The 16,842-nt window shown below is 39.3% G+C and overlaps 2 protein-coding genes across 7 annotated transcripts in view; one reads left to right on the top strand and one right to left on the bottom strand.

The window, feature by feature from the left end:
- The window catches only part of CHLSN (cholesin), a 130,680-nt gene that overhangs the window by 28,393 nt on the left and 85,445 nt on the right, over window positions 1–16,842 (bottom strand). The window contains exon 1 of one of the 6 annotated variants that reach the window (XM_086759842.1): window positions 6,661–6,760. The exons of the other annotated variants lie outside the window; for them this stretch is intronic. The gene's annotated coding sequence lies outside the window, so the exon portion shown is untranslated. Of the gene's footprint in view, window positions 1–6,660; window positions 6,761–16,842 lie in introns of those variants that run through there. 6 annotated transcript variants of the gene reach the window in all.
- The window catches only part of GPR146 (G protein-coupled receptor 146), a 54,868-nt gene continuing 43,978 nt past the window's right edge, over window positions 5,953–16,842 (top strand). The window contains exon 1 of the mRNA XM_086759833.1: window positions 5,953–6,469. The gene's annotated coding sequence lies outside the window, so the exon portion shown is untranslated. The remainder of the gene's footprint in view (window positions 6,470–16,842) is intronic.

The raw sequence follows: 16,842 nt of genomic DNA, 5'->3' as shown, positions 1-16,842 counted from the left end.
TATAGCCAACTCAAAATGGCAAACACCGACACACTTCTAAATTAAGGGCTCAGACTGGAACTGGTTGTCAGGCTCCCTTTTTTTTTTAACCTAACCATATTCAGCAACTTCTGTTAAGACCGTTTAAATATCCTGCTCATGACATTTATCAAGAAGAGATGGGGCTGTGTACAGTAATGTGAAATGTGATAGAGATGTTGCCCAAAGAGTAATGATTTGCAAATGACTCCATTAACTGATCCACTCTCAGCAACAGCTGTACTGGGTTTAAGACAAACTGAGCAAGGAATAGATTCCTGCAAGGCCAGGCTATATTCATAAGAAGATGGGGTGTCCATCAGAAAAACCCACCCACCAACAGCAGCAGAAATGGCACAGATGCAAGGTGGCCCAGGAAATGTCTACCTTACCTGTAGAGAAATGGATTTTGAAGCAGACTCTTACAAGACAATGACAGAAAAATGGGAAATTGCATGCAAATGTTTGTTGACTTATTTAAATCTGTAATTCTTCTGCTCAAAATACATAAAGAACACTTTCTGATGGTTCTGCCAAATCTGCATGTCCCTTGGACACTCAACCATAAGCTGATGAAGGTGGAGTATACAGAGACAAGGCGATCCGAAGGAGCCGCTCATGCCTACGGCAGCTGTATTAGCATCGCACATCCCAAGGCTGGGGAAGAGAAAGGAGTCTAACCACCACTAACATGTCCAAGAACAGGAATTACATTCACAGAGTGGAGTTGGTTCAGATCCAGCAGCTTTACTATAGCATCGTACTTGCCAGGTGAGGTCCTCTGCTAGAGCATCGGAAGCCCATGGTGCTAAAGAACATTATTCTTGCTGACACTCAAGCAAAGGATGGTTAAACAAGACAACACCTGAACACAGTTTTATTCCCCAAAGATGCCTGCTGAGGTCCAAACACTTGTTCAGTGTCAATGAATGTGACATCTAAGTTTACTCTGACTTATCTTTCCAACTTTCTGTTTTCAAAGACCAAAAAAGGGCAAGAAAGCAGAAATTAGAATAAATGGGAGTGGGACAGTAAAGAGGATTTACTTTTTTTGTCTAAAATACTTTTTAGCCATTTTTATGGAGAAGTCAGCATTCATGTGCAAACACATGCAAAAAAGCAACATATGCTGCATTTGTATAGAAGACATTTTATAACTCATGCTGAGAATAAAATAATATTTAGGGTGAAGGTAGGTACGTAGTTGCTATACAGGAAACAACATTTTCATTTGAAAAGCTACCCTGGTACTTACTAAAATAACAATCCAGCTACACAAAGCAGAGGAAAACACTGAGGGTGGTCATTTATAAAGTGTTTGTAAAAGATTACTACAGCAGCTGTCCAACAGACGACACACTACAGTTAATCTTCTTTTAAAAATAATGTAATGAATTTGTTTACTTTTCTGTGAGCCATGAAGCTTTCAAATAAAGTGACTGTGGCACATCATTAGAGCCAGCCTGATAAAGAGGCCTCTGCTTCTTCATACTTCCAGTAAATGCGTATCTCCGGACCTTCCCTTCGCCTCCACATTCCTCGTATTATCAAAAAGCTTTTTATCCCTCTCCACGACCGCTCCATTAAAAACAAAACAACTTGCTCCTTCTCTGTAGGTCCCAACATAAATACTGAGCTCTAACATTTGTTTCCAGCATCACAACTGATGCACCGTGGGCCATCTGAAACAAGAGCATTGTTCTCCCTGAGGGTCTGGTGCTATTCCGGGCATGAAAGAGTCAGGATTTACAGCTGGAGGTACCTTCTGCTAGCCCACAGCCTCATCCAGGGGAAATCAGCTTCATCTGTTGGGACCCCCAGCACACACACTGCGAAAGCACTCACAACTTCACAGCTCAAAAGATTTTTCTAGTTGCAACTACACTTTTATCCATCCATGTCAACTTGATTATCTAGCAGTACGTACCACAATCTGTCCCTGACTGGTTTTTAATTTGAAAGCCTCAAGTTTTATGCGGTTCATAAAATACCTACATTTGGTGGTATATTCTCCACTGAAGCTGAGGGTAGTTTTATAGTAATTTTTTAAAATAAGAACAGAACCAAAACCAACCTTCCTCAAAACTTGGGACTCAAAAGAAAACAAAACCAACCCTTTCACTGGAATTTAAAGCCTGTCTGTATTTATTTTAACTTGGATGGTCTCTGTTATGATACTCTACCGATGCATCTCTCCTTTCTTTAAATCAAGAGCCTTATTTTTTAATTTCGCTTTCCCTGAACCATGACCATGACTATTTTTCTGAAAGATGTATTTGAAGTTTGTGAGCCGTTTGGACTGAGTTTTAGTATTGTGTCATTATTTAAATTTTAAAAACCCAACCAACAGGACTTCATTGTTCTGAGGTCATAAATATTCCACGTTCTCTCCTTCTATAAAGTGACATCACAATTTGTAGTGCTACAATTTAGTCTTGTAGAGTCCATATTTGAGCATGCGAGACACTTGTTTATTGATGTGATAAATTTAAACCACATGCACCCAGAAAAACACAACACTTGCTTATTTGCAAAGCCTGCTGAGAGCTACCACACCACCTTGGATCGTGGGCTCATTAGATCTCAATCTAAACAAGGTCAGGCTAGGTCAGCGCACTTGAATGAATGACATTCAGAGGAGAGGCGGTGTTTTCTCCTGATTAAGGAGGTGGGAGTCTTCCACTTGGAAATTTTCCAGAAGGCCTGAAAAGGTGCTAAAAGGGATATTGCCACTGGATGCCATATTTTGAACAAAAGACAGACCCCAAATCTTTAACACATGTGCTCATAAAAACCCATGTCATCTTTGCAGGGGTACGGAGATGTGAGCTCAGACATCTTCAAGCAAATTCCCAAAGTTCATACTACACCGTGTCAATCTGCATGCGAAAGGGCTGAGACAGCCAACACAGCGCCTTTCGTCAATGCCACTCTCTAAATTTCAGAATTCTGTGTAAGCATACTGTAAATAGTCTAAGACATCTGATTCAAAGTATCTGGAGGCTTCAGCTGTGGCAGTTCTAGATACCAGTTAAAGCTGTCCAGTATTCTTTGTAACCTGAAAGTACTGCACAAATTCAAAACATTTTGTAAGTCGTCTTTAGAAATCACCTGCCCATCATATGAGGGGAGACATCTCAAACAAAAGTAAAGCATTCAACAGTGTAAAGCAGTTCTGCTACACAACTCAGAACAGAGAAAATGAACTGTAACCGCAAGAGAACTGGAAAAGGCAGAAAGGTGTACCCAAGACAGGATTTCTTGAAGATACGTGACCCTTTTTTCCACACCAAACAGGTGTAGTTTATCAGAGACTGCACCTGCACAAAAGCTTATACTGCCGGGGACTATGAACCAGAATAGCTGGGCAGTACCCAGTGCCAGTACCAGTACCAAGATGGTATTAACAGCACACTAATTGTATTGTGTTTCAGCAGAGCAGTAAGTACAATTTTTAATACGTTTCCAGATTTATGATTACCCAAAGGTCCTTGACTGCCTCATACTTGACTAGAACTGAAGAAATCTTCTAAAGACGCATCCCCAGCTGTCTGTTGCCAGCACAGAATAAGTCTGACAGAGTCAGAAATGCTGAAGAACTGCCACAACAAACTCAATACTCATTTATCACAAATTTGCCTATGGTATTCGCCTGCGTAGGCCTGAACTTTCCGCCTGTTCAGGGGTTCAGCTTTGCAGCCAAACCTACAGCAATAACCGCAGTCCAAGCCACAGCATCAAATTTACTATTTATTAGTGCCAGTCAACCCAGCTCCTCCAAAAGCCAATACACTTCTATCCTTTTCTAGCAGCACAGCAACACAAGTCTGTACAACTGCAAAGCAAGCAACACCAGAAATTCAGAGGAATAAATTATAACTTGGCCAGCAGTGACCAGCATATAAAGAGGGCGTCAAATTTTTGAACTCCAAAGAGAAAGATGAGGAAATGGATGATATGGCTTGTTTCATAGTAGGAGCATTGTATCGCCTTGTTTGTTCATTAAGCTCACGTTATTTCATAACTTTTAATATGGAGAAATGTCAAAAGGGGCTTTGTTCACTGACCACAAACTGACGAGGAGCTACTGACCTGTCACGTAATGGCTTCAGCTTTCAAGTAGCCTTTTGCCTCAAAAATGCTCCACGCACGATATCAGCATGCAAAATGGTCTGTTTCTGACCTACACAATACATACGAACCCAGATAAATAACCGGCCATCTGCCAGCATAAAAACAAAAAGTGGAATCTATAAACACAGTTCAAAACCTACAAAGAAGAAAGACTGGCAAATCCTTAGATGCAAGGTTCATAAAAGAAAGATTGACAAATGATTTACTGAGGCTTGCTGAAGAACTCTGCCACAACTACAGTTATAGAATTTGCATTACATAGTTCACAGCCATATTGAATTTAAATAACTATTTTCTATCATTTAGCACCTTATGAAAAGAAGAAGTATGACCAGAGAGGTCATATCAAATTTCCTTGCCATGTAGAAAGCAAATTTTAAATGAAAAATAATATTTGTAGAAGTATATCTCCTTACATCACATCTGTAGTGCTTACAGAGGAAGATTTTTTAAAAAATTATGTCCTGCTCAAAGAAAAAAATTAAAAGTTTTTTTGAAAGCTAGGTGTTTTTAGAATCTCAACTCCTCACAACAAAAACACTGGGAATAACTTAAGTTCATTTGGAACGGTTTCTGTAGATGCAATCCAGGCAGAAAAGCCTTAAACAAGTTCTGCAGGAAGCCAGATTTAAATACGAACAAGTTTTTTATCGTTCTGATCCAGGACAGGATTCTTTTAGTGGTCAAGTAAATGTTGGTTTGTTTTTTTTTTTTAAAGCGTCCTTATTTACACAGCTATAGGATCTGCCAAGCACAAGCGATCAGGTAGCACCCTAAATCTGCAGCTGTAATTTAGAATGGATGCACCTTTATTAGCTTGAAATTGGGCTCAATTTACAGCTACGCGATCTTTACGTGTTTCACAGACTTACATCCATTTCTGAAGAGCACATAAAGTGTTATCATTAGGAACTGCTGAATAAGAAGAAATTGAACAATTTACTAAATTAAATGAAAATATTTACAGGCACACAGAATTACATGATTTACAGAACTTAGCTTGTTGAATTCCCCTTCATAGATTGTTTGCTCCTGTAAAATACATACTGTAGCAGGTTAAGTTCTAAGGCGTAAATTAATACCATATTTTATTTCTCATTTTTCTCCACCAGTATCACAATCCTGAATGCAACAGAAACATTTAAGACACCACCGCATCTGCAGGCTGGGGGAATGCAGTTTTGCTTCATTTGCAACTACAGCACTGCCAGGAACTTTCACATATTTGTCGAAGGATTTTGCTCACTCTCTTACCCTTAATTAAATCATGTTAACCAATCAGGAGAAGATGGAATTAAAAAAAAAAAAAAAAAAAAAAAAAAAAGGAAACCCCTCAGAAATCATTTGTGTCCACATCCCTGTGGCTTACACACAGCCCTTTTAACCCCTCCCCAAAAGCACACAGAGGAATTTTAATAGAAGGAGCACGAGGCCGTGGCAGCGCTCAGCATTTTCATCGCCACCAAAGTCATCCCCTTTAGGGGTGCTGACAATTTCTTCCAAAGAAATTTCTTCCAATTTCTTCTTGGGCTGCGAGAGGAGGTAGAAGCAGAGCATAGGCTGTTTTGAAATCCTTGCTGGAGAATTTTTTTTTTTTTTTAAATAAATAAATAAAACAACCCCAAACCACGAGCTCGATCTCCTCCAATGAAAGAGGTACCACAGGGTGTAGGCAGGTTGCCAGGCGAGCTCGGCAGCGTGACCGCACTGCATTGAGTTTCTTTAATGAAAGCCAGGAAAGAACACATTACACAGTGTTTCTTCTGAGAGCCAGCTAGCCTCCAGTGATTGAAATCAATAAAAACAGTCGGCAAGGGGCCCAGTGGGGGAAGAGAGAAATCTCCACTACAGCATTCAGTTTGCTTTCCACTTTCTCCCTCCCCCACGAAAGTTAAACTCTGAAGATCACCATGACGAGCGACTTCGCTTCCAGCGCGGGGAAGACGCTGGTGGGGATTTAAAGGAAGCCAGCGCTTTCCTTCGCCTCCCTGCTTTTGCTCTCCCCTCAGCATGAAGGAAATGAGAGGCTTGTTTGGAATTTGAATCCTGCCTGGAAAAACTTCATCGGACAAGTGCATCGTTCTGCATTTCAGGAAAGGGATGGATTTTACAGGCAGAGAATGTTAAAAGGTGAGAGGGGAAATAAAAGCAGGAATCTGATTCATCCAGAGCCCACATACAGGCTAGGATGTCCACCACAGCGGAGGGGACCTCGGAAGCTGCGGGAAGGACTGCAAGCAACCATCTGAGACCGGCACGATCCGCACCCTAAAGTGGCCAAAACGTTAGGGAACACATGACTGACGCGCCGATCCAGGTAAGCAGAACCTGCTTTTAACGATTCCCCGCACCGCGTCCGAAACCTTTCCATTCCAGCCTCTACAGACTGCCCCGCGTCTCCCTCGTTAACCTCAGGGAACTTAACACTCAGCCTGTCCTGTCTGAAAATGGTGTTGGGCCACTAATCCTCGCTGAACTACAAAACATGCACAAAAGCCCTTTGTTTACCGTTTTTGCGTTGAATTTGCTGGTTGACAAGGTAGGACAGGGCCATTGCGTAACTCCGGCCTCTCCAGAAGGAGCTCGCGCTCCGGTCCAGGCGGACTCGCTCGGAGTGAGGAAACACAACTGACACTGCACGCTGCAGCTGACTGCGATCTGAGAGAGTGCCAGTAATGAATTTCTAATCTGGTCCATATTTATCTATTTTATTTATGTATTTTAATCACCATAGCAGCCACATACAGTACATTCTTGCACTAAGTTCCATGTGCTGATCCGTACCACGAATTACAGCAACGTGCATGCACAGGGGCTGCTCTGATTGTTTTGTCGAAAAGAATTTTGCAATTACTTGTTAACACAGCCAAGGGGGATTTCTGGCATGTTCTTTAGGAATGACCGACACAGGTTTGCCCAGCACATGTATATCCTGCCATTACCCTAATGTATGCAGTTTTTATACCAATACCCCTATAAAAATGGGAAAGACACAGATCACAGCCGTAGATCACAAAATCATTCTTAAGTTTTTGGCCACTTCAGATGATTTATCTAGACTTCAGTGAGACACGATGGCTGAAATCAAAGCCTGCCTTTTGCAAGGCAAGAGAATATGATGATAGCTACATCTCTTTTCCAGCAATGGCAGGAATTCACTGGGACAGACAATAAATAGGTGCCTATGGAGCAAGAGCAACCATGCTTGTCCCCTCCGCGCTGGCCCTCGTTAGATGTTGACAGCACCACACACACGCTCTGCCAAAGAGAGCTGGGGAGAGACCGGATGCCTCCGCTTCCACTCCGGACCCCCCAAGGGGATGTTTCAGCACCTCATTATCCCAAACCTGTAGGGTACAAACACAGTCTGGGACGACTGACGGTAGAGAGAAGAGACTTCCCAGTGTCTCCTCCATTTCAGTACCACCAGAGAGAATGCAAGAATTTAGTACAGCAAGTGTATACATATTTCTGCAGGTGCAAATGTTGCTCTTTCTTTGGAAAATGCAGCCTTTTAATGGGCCTTTCTCATCACATGGAACTGGAAACAACCTACACACCTAAAAAGTGACCTGGAGAACACCCTCATGACCAAAGTAAAGAACTGTTTTTTTTTTTTTTTATGTAAGTTTAAGCACTTTTAAAGCATGAACTTTTCTGATCAAGCTATGAAAATAACTGAGTCTATACTTAAATAGCAATAAGTTTTTACACCGATTTTATCAGTCCGGTTTTGAACTCCTCATACAGAACAGTCACAAAACTATAGCTGAAGATGTAATTAAAGAACAAGAATTTACAATTTTAAAAAAGCAAAGTTGTTATTCATATTAGAATATGGCTCCATGTGAGGTTGTGGGCATATCCACAGACCCAAGATTCAACTCACTTTCCACAGTTTCCAAAATCCGTTCCATGTTTTGCCTCCCCCCTGCACAGACCCTTTGCAGAAATGACAGCACCTTCATAGTTGGAGAATCACAGCAATCACTCCCACACCAATCAACAGGTCTGGTTTGCACTGCTCTTGGAGCTAAATTTATCTGTATGCAGAGGAACTGATTAAAGTCTCTACTTAAAATTTCAAACAAGGAAAGCTTAGGTGAGATTTGGACAGCGCATATCACCTATACCAACATTCTCAAGCTCAGATGATATTCCTTCTCATTACTCTCTCAGCAGAAAATATAAATATTATCTTTAAAGCAGAGTGCAGGGTATTTTTGCTCATAGCGAGGCGTTTTTCAGAAACTAACTTGTATGAGTTTCCGCAGCATTTACTATTAATGGAATGTATTCTTCTTCAAACACACAATACAGAAAAAAATATCATGTGTTTTCTTATTCAGAAGACATTTTGACCAGTTAAAGATATTCTAGCAATCATACCAGAACACAAGACTTGTCAAAGTTTTTCAGTCAGGTCAACGTTATCAAAGCAGATTCCCCGAACAGTGACCCAGCCCTTCAGACTCCTCCTTTAGAGTATGGAGACCTGGAAGAATCCCATGTTGCTTTGCCGAATTGGATACAACAAACTAGAACCAATGGGAACATATTTCTCACATTTCTACTAGCCTTCATAGTCTCATATCATCAGGAGTACTTTGTCCTCAACAACAAATCACATCTTCACCATAGTCAGAGTCAAGAGTTCCTAATATTCCATGCCAGTCATTGTTACAGCAATATATGCTGGTAAAAGTTTTTTTTTTTAAAAAAAACAGTATATAAGGTTTTGCAACAGTCAATAAAGTAGATGAAGCACTTTTAAAGGCAGAAGGACAAACATTTTGTTTTAATATCACCTATCTAAATCTTTATGAAGGGAAAGAGCTGGGATCCTACAAAACAAGTTGAACGGCTGTTCCAAAAATGCTGAAATTCAACAATAAAAGGGCAAATACCAGGGTGTGCTAAACACCTGAATAGACCATCTGGGGTGAAACATAATACTTGTGTCTGCACTGGTGGAAAAGGAGCATTGCCATCCCTTTCAAATGAAGGTGATCTGACACTTCTTGAATACTGCAAAGCTTCAAGGTATCTCCTTTCTTATTGACACCAGTGGTTCATGTTCACAGTACCAAATTCATTCAGCTGAGTATATTTAGTTCGCTCAGTTTCAAACTGACAGCTTCTCTGTAACGTACCCATTCTGACTCAAAAATGGAACATAATTAAACACAGTTGGAGAAGGTACATTTTCCCCCATCTACGGGAAAGACTAGTGAAGCAGAGGACTAATTATTACATGACAAGTAAAGGGTTATCAATCCCTAGGAAAGGTAGTTTTCCTTATGATTCAAATAGGAATCCTTATGTTTTACCTAGAATAATTTTTTTGTTGTTAACAATTTAAAAAGCTATCAAAATCCCTAAAAATCCTCATATCTCTTTACCAACAACTTGTCATTAGCTTCAGCTCAAGTTCAACAGGCTGTGTAGCTAGAGGGAATTCATGTCCTGGTACATGTCCTCTACTTTCAAACTCTCTCTGTTCTTTCATTTAATTAAAAGAAAAAAAAATAATAACAAATTCCTATTCCTGTTAAGATTTTTTTTTAAATAGTGAAATATTCCAGAATGTATTTCTTACATACATCTATTTAAAAATTCAACTACACATGCACATATATGCAGGAACATGCAATTTTCAATTTGTGATGATCAAGACCCAAAAAGAGACACTCAAGCAAACGGAGTGGGCAAGATTCATTTCTTTAGCTGAATGTGTTCATTTCATGATTCAACAGCCCTAAAAAGGACACAGACAGCAACACGCACAACAAAAGCAGCCCCTCAACTGTCCTCCATGTTCATACCATGGCAACTGAGCATAAGCGTGGCAACCGCCTCTACTCATGTCTTGCCATATGATTTGCTTTACGATAGGATAAACGGTTTGGGAGACAGAGAAGTGGACCCTAAGTTTGATTATGAAGAGAGAGACATCTTAACAGAAAATAAGGAATGGATGTGATGGACGTAACAGATTTTTGCATTTGACTTTATGTCCTCTGATAACCAGAGATGGTGACTAAGACTGCAACAATTGCTTCCTGTGAAATGATAATTCTTGTAAATACATACAATTTCCATGAACAGACCTCTGAACACTCATATGCAGAATCTGAATCTGTTTAAAGAAACAAGTACTATAATGCTCCACTTATATCTCCTGTACATTTCAGTTCCCACCGAACATCCTGTTTTCAGAAGTTTTATCTGAAGGAAAAAGTAAAGGAATAATAGCCCTAGGAGTTGGCATAAATTACACAATCTAGCTTTCCTCCAGGTCTGCTTGCTGCTCTTCCAGTCACAATGATCAGTTCAAGTAGTACTGTCTCATTAAACACGACTGGTAGGAAGAAAGAATTGGAACATATTGTTTGTCAGTCTGAAGTGGTCTCCTGAAAGTTCCTTACGAAAACTCCATCAATATTTTTGGCATTTTGAAAGTCTCTGAAATTAAAGTGCAACCCATTCCCAAATCCTATTTATTTAGTAACACTTCACATGCTTTCTGTTCTTGCAAGCAGCCCGACAACTATATGTCTACGATACTAACTCTTAACTCTCCAAACTTATCACCGAGCCCTGCAACACTGAAGGGACATCTGGTTTTTATAGCATCAGGTGTGCCCTCATTATGCTTTTGTGAGGCAGAGCAGAAAATTGAAAAACAATTATGATTTAAGACCCTAAATTAAAACTTGTCGACTGTTTAGTAAAAATACTCCATAAAACGTGTTTGTATTTCTACAGACCACACTGAAGAATATCAGTGTAAAAGCAGCACAAAACAAGGTGGTGGTGGTGTTTTCTTATTTTGGAATTAAGGCACCTAGCAAGTTATCCTGAAATACAATTAATCTACATTTCAGTAGCGTATACATATTTATAAAAGAAATACTATAATTTATGTGGATTGAATTTACAACTCATGTTAGTTTCAAAGTCAAGCTTTACATGCAGAAGTTACATTTTACATCTTTGATAAATGAAGTGTAAACACAACAGAAAATGGCAGTTGCCCACATAATTTTAAAGTTAATTATAAAATAGAGTGGGTAATTACAGACGGAATAATATATGAAATACAAGAAAGCACGGACCAACCCACTAACAGGAGAATTAAGTTTATCGCGTACCTGTTCTGTTATCACTTATCTTTGCAGGGATCAAAAGAAAGGAAAATTTTAAGGTAGGAGCAGCAAGCCACTTCTTCATTGCCCACAGGGCAGCACAGCAAAAAGCACTGGAGATGGTCATTAGAAAAGGCAGACTGTCAAAGGTAAATGTTTGAATTGTTAGTGAAAAAAGAGTCAACATTTCCATAGGGCATACGGGATAACGGCTACAGTGGGAATAGACTGCAAAGCTTTGAAAGTGAAGTAGTTTATGCTTGGCAGAAGAGGAGGAGAGCGAAGGAAGTGAGATTAATAGCAAATGGAAGGTCCATCTCAAGGGAAAATCTGATCTTCAAGAAATCTTTTTTAAAATTTAACTAGTCTGGAAAAAAAGTCAAGATCTCTGAATTTTTTAAATGGCAACAGGAAAGCTTCTTTCTTCTTTTTACTTGCAAACAATACAATATATACTTCAAAACAGAAAAATCAAACTAAAATCAAAACTAAAGATTCTACCTTAATATGAGACATTCCAGTATTTTAACTGTGAAATGAGAAAGTAGATATCATACTTCTCTGTTGAAGATTAAATTAAAAGTAAAGATGTTTCCTAAAACACTTTAAATAAAATTGCAATCTCCAAAAGAAAAAAAAAAAAAGGTTTGACAAAGAGATTTTATCTTCTTTTATCTTTTTTTCCTTTTCTTTTTTTAAACTTTCTTTAGAAATGAGTACTTTCCCTTGGAATACTAGGAGCTAAAACCATACTGGAAGGTTGTAATGTAGAAATGGAGAGATGACCTCCTGCCAGTGATGCAGGCAGCATGGTTACTGAAAGGTGAAGTCAAGGAGAACAGGGAACGAACGCTGGAAAAGTTAGAGAAGCAAGGAAAGTCAACACCTATATTTTTTCAACATAGCAAAGACAAAACATTGTACTTCTGCACAGAATTCTTCCAGATTCTCTGAATGAACTCTTCATTTATTTAATGCTTTCATAAAATCTGTCATTGACCCTTAAAAACTTCTATTAACTGACTCAAAAAATTCCAAAGCCATTTTGAAACGCTGACTTATCTCCCATTGTACCTGACCAACCAGGCACCCCGTAACAGTAAGAGGTGCAAATTCATGATAAATTCCAACTTTCAAGTTATAAACAGGAGCGTGATTCATACTTTTCCTGGCTTTGAAAATGTTTACAATATACTTTTTTGTTTTGTTTTGTTTTTTTGTACCTCTACACCCAGATCTTGCTATGATTAGACTTGGGATACAACTGGAAATGAAAGATAACAATCTGATTCATCAAGCACTCCTGACAACTTTCATGACAGGAAGTATGGTTCACGTTGGCAGTTTTAAGGCAAACTTTGCAACTTGCCCAAAGCAACAAAAATTTAAGCTGATTGTGAAACTTCTCTGCTTAAAAATTCCTAACTTTCAGGCACGTGTTCAGCACAACAATGTATCACATTTTCTCTTTTCATACAGTACTACTTCATTTTTACATATGTACAATAAAAAAAAACCAGCTATAGCTCCTAAAGCCTCCAACTGGATAAACATTCCCAAACTAGTTTGTTTTGTATACATTTTTGCATGTCAGCTCTTCTGCGCATTTGTGTCTGCCCTACTTAGCCGCAACGAGCACGGCCCAACGCGGCAAACAGAGCTGGCAGCCACTGCCGGGCCTTTTGCGCTCCATGTCCCTTGCAGGGAGCCCTGGCCTCACAAAATATGGCAAAAAAGCCTAAAGACCCATTGTGCTCAATAAAATATACACGATAGAGAGAGCTGTTCAACAAGGTGGTAATGCTGCTCAGAGATCAACAACAACAACAAATATCAAAAGAACCTCAAAGAGTTAGCCATGCTGTTGTTCAGTCCCCTAAGGTGCTACAGCTCCTCTCTCATTCTAGATTTGTCACATCAACATTCATATAATTTGATTAAGTACTTGAGATCTTAAATCCACCACACCTTACGAACAACAGCAAAAGAAAATCTGAAATAAATACATGAAACCACCAGGACAATATTCTAGAGTTTTCTGTGCACAGAACCATCAGGAAGGCCACGAGAGATGACCCTCGTGCAGAACGATGATAAACCTGGGCCCTAAAACTTCCGCACGATGTAAAGCTGAGCTCAGCTGCCAGAGGAATTCTGCAGGAGAGAAACATAGCAAGCAAAACTCCAAGTAGTAGGTAATACAGCTTGCATAACATTTTTCAACTCCCAGCTGGTAGTTATTTTAGGGAATCTGAGAGCTCAGAAAGGTACCAGAGTGTGTTTTAACTACTGTAATTAACATAACTAACAGATCTGGTCTATGATTTCTAATGTTTAGATCTATGACTCAATTCTAGTTGCAGTCAGGTCTTCTAAATTTCAGGTGTTTTTAAGCATCAGCAGAGCCTTCTATTACTACACTGCGAGGCTAGGCTTGGCCAAGGGTGAGGTATGGTTAGCAGATCTTATATATTTGTTTATCTAATGACTAATCTGAGATGCAATTTCATAATTACTCTGAAGATTCCTGCTGCTCTGAAGAAGGCCCTGGGACTTATTCTAATGATCAGCCCAAAGAACGGTGATATATACTGGAGAATTCAAACAACATACAAAACGGAGAGAAAAATATAAACCCTGCATACATGAGGCCCTCACTGGCAAAATATATAGAATGTTCTTAAGCTGACAGTTTTATAACTCTAAATGGTTTCGCAAATGAAATCCAAACAAAAGACCAGAGATGTACTCTAAATCATTCAGCAATTGCTGCTTAGAAAAACCAGCAACCACTAACCCCAACAAACAAAAAGAGCTGCTTTAAATAAATTTAATGAATGGAAAAAATGTCAGGATTTTTTTGTTGTTGTTCTTTCAGCTTTATTTTTCTATATTCCTGAATCTATACACATAATGATTCTGTTCACCCTGACGAATATTGTGTAACCAACTATCAATCACACCAACTTTTTATACGTTGAGAGAAGTCAGATACCAAGTGATAAAATGAGTTCAGGCAGAGGGCATATGTTAAGCAGCTGCGAGTCCGTTTAAGCTGTCTATACGCCTCAAAACTTAATGTCATTACACAGAGCTCCGGTTTCTTCCTTTCCCGCCTTACGCTAGACCATCCACATTACATATAACAGAAATTATTAACTTACTGGAAGAAATAATGTCACACAGTGACTGCAGCAGTACAAACAATATGCTTATAAATTAGATGTAGTATATTTTGCTTACAGTGAAAGATCACACAAGCAAATGATTCTGCTTAGGCTCTAAAGAAAGCTTTACTTATGAATAAAAGAATCTCAGGTAATAGTTTCAGGAACAATTTAAACCCGCATAAGTCAGTACTGCTGCCAGATGACACAGTCTCCATTTTCTCCCACCTCTTCCTCGGGTTGGCACAAGTGTTTGTACAGCCTTGTAAACTCATCTGGGTTAAAATTACCTCTCTATCCCCCCCCAAAGGTTACTTCAAAACCAAATCAGTTCCTTAATTTGATTCATTGAATATTTCTGCCAGCAAAAAGGGGAGGTGATAGAAAGTCTGAAGCATGAGGCTGCGCAGCTCCTGGGATCCCACTTTTTTGCAGCCCCTGACTGAAGACACCATTCCTTAAAATAAATACAAGTGTAAAAGAAGTAATGTACTAAATATAAGTGTAAAATATGTAATGTTGCTATGTGTATGCTACCTTTTAAGTACAGGGATGATGAACTTCAGCTTGTCAACTATCAAATTATCACAGATCTTTCGGCATTTGCTGCTTTTTAGGAGTGTCATGCGTTGCACGGTTTGGGGCTTTCAGTTATTTCCTTCTAATTTCAAAATGACAGCAAAAGCCTAGTAAAGGCATAAAACATAATTTTTGCTTCCAAAGGCCAGAACTCAGGCTGTTCCCATGAAGCATGAGGGTATGTCAGTCACCGAGAGTCTGGCTCCATTGTTAAGAACGGTGACAACATTTCCAACGACCTCAGTCAGAGGCTGCGAAAAACCAGAGAAAGGAGGCAGCAGGGAGTGGGAAATGTTTTAGTAAAGAGGAACAAGAAACTGAAGGGAGTGAGAAGAATTCATGTTTATATGCAGGGGGGAACAAAAGGAGAACTGAAAGTACAAAGAGCAGGAGTATCTGGTAAGCGCACAGGAGGACACTGCGGGGCAGGGAGCGGGACCCTGCTGAATAGATGGGGTGACACAGGGAGGAAAACAAGGCTGGCGGATGTGCTAAGCCACGTGAAATACCACAAAGGAAGAGTGCAATGGAAGAAAGGGAAACAAAGGCAAAAGTAAACACGTGAGAAAAGTGGAGGACATAAACCCCTTGAGCACATAAGTAATACGACTGGAATAGCTGCTGTTCTTCTGTGTTTAGAAGATGGTCAAGGCTAGTAATGGCATCTCCCCAAACAAAGCTCAGGACAGAGCAGGTAAATAGAAACATCTCCAAATGGAGAACAGGCAGCTCTCCCTGCTCATTGCTCAGACATGGATGCTTAACACTGATACAGAATCTGAGAATATAATACAGAAGGCAGCTACTATTTTTCCCAAAGTTAAGCAAACCAGAAAACAAACAACGAGGTGGTATTTTTAAATGTATGATTTCCAATTTGTGATTTAATCCAAGACTACCAATAATATATGCTTCATATTTTTATTATTCAAAATGTGTCAGGCAAGAATCAGTCTATTGGGAATCCAAGAGAACCATTTTCCTTCTACATGGAGAGTGAGAATTTGCAATAGGACCATAACAACATGGAACAAACACCTTCATTAGGTATTTGATAATTTTGAAAAATATTTTTTCTTGCAGACACAAGCAAGTAAATGAAATAAACATCAAAAGATAACCAGTACAGCAATTTAAAAATTTTTATAGTGTACAGAACTCACATTTTCACAACACTGAAAGTATTAGTGTAAAAGAAGAGTCCCTCTCTGTTCTTCATCCTCTTAGGTGAGCTATTTGTTCAATTATTTTCTCCCTTTAGATGATGTTCTCTGGCTGCTGGAGCTGTTATTCTTGAATTGCACTGTTTAACTGTTCAGCATATACACTGACTTCCTGCCCATCAAATACTCTGAAGCTCAGCCAGGAAGCAAACAGCCAGGGAAACAGATAGACTCCAAGTGGAATTGTCAGGTTTCCTAGACTTTTCAAGCTATAACTGCCGGGAGAAGATGCTGTTAGCTTCCTGCATTTTAGAATGAGCGTGAAAATCCCCTTCACTTACTACCTTACCGATCAGTGGTCAACAAACATCAGAAGCAATTTTTTGCTTTTGTTGCAAAAATTCATGGTTTCCCTTCCTAATTCTGGGATGAGTAATGGTAGCAGGCAATTATTAAATTGCTCTAGGAGTTATACAGATGATGACTTGAGTTCTAAATAAAATTTCACTTTTATTATTTAGCTAATTAAATAAACAAATGCTACCATCAAATAATAACCCATACCCGTAACTTCATTAAAATACTTAATCTAATAAAGGAAATAAATTATCTTCACATATGATACAAATGCAA

Source organism: Chlamydotis macqueenii, chromosome 15 (assembly GCF_036417535.1).
Source record: "Chlamydotis macqueenii isolate bChlMac1 chromosome 15, bChlMac1.mat, whole genome shotgun sequence".
Classification (NCBI taxonomy): Eukaryota; Metazoa; Chordata; class Aves; order Otidiformes; family Otididae; genus Chlamydotis; species Chlamydotis macqueenii.
The sequence above is the reverse complement of the archived record's forward strand: the minus strand, read 5'-3'. Positions and strand labels throughout refer to the sequence as shown.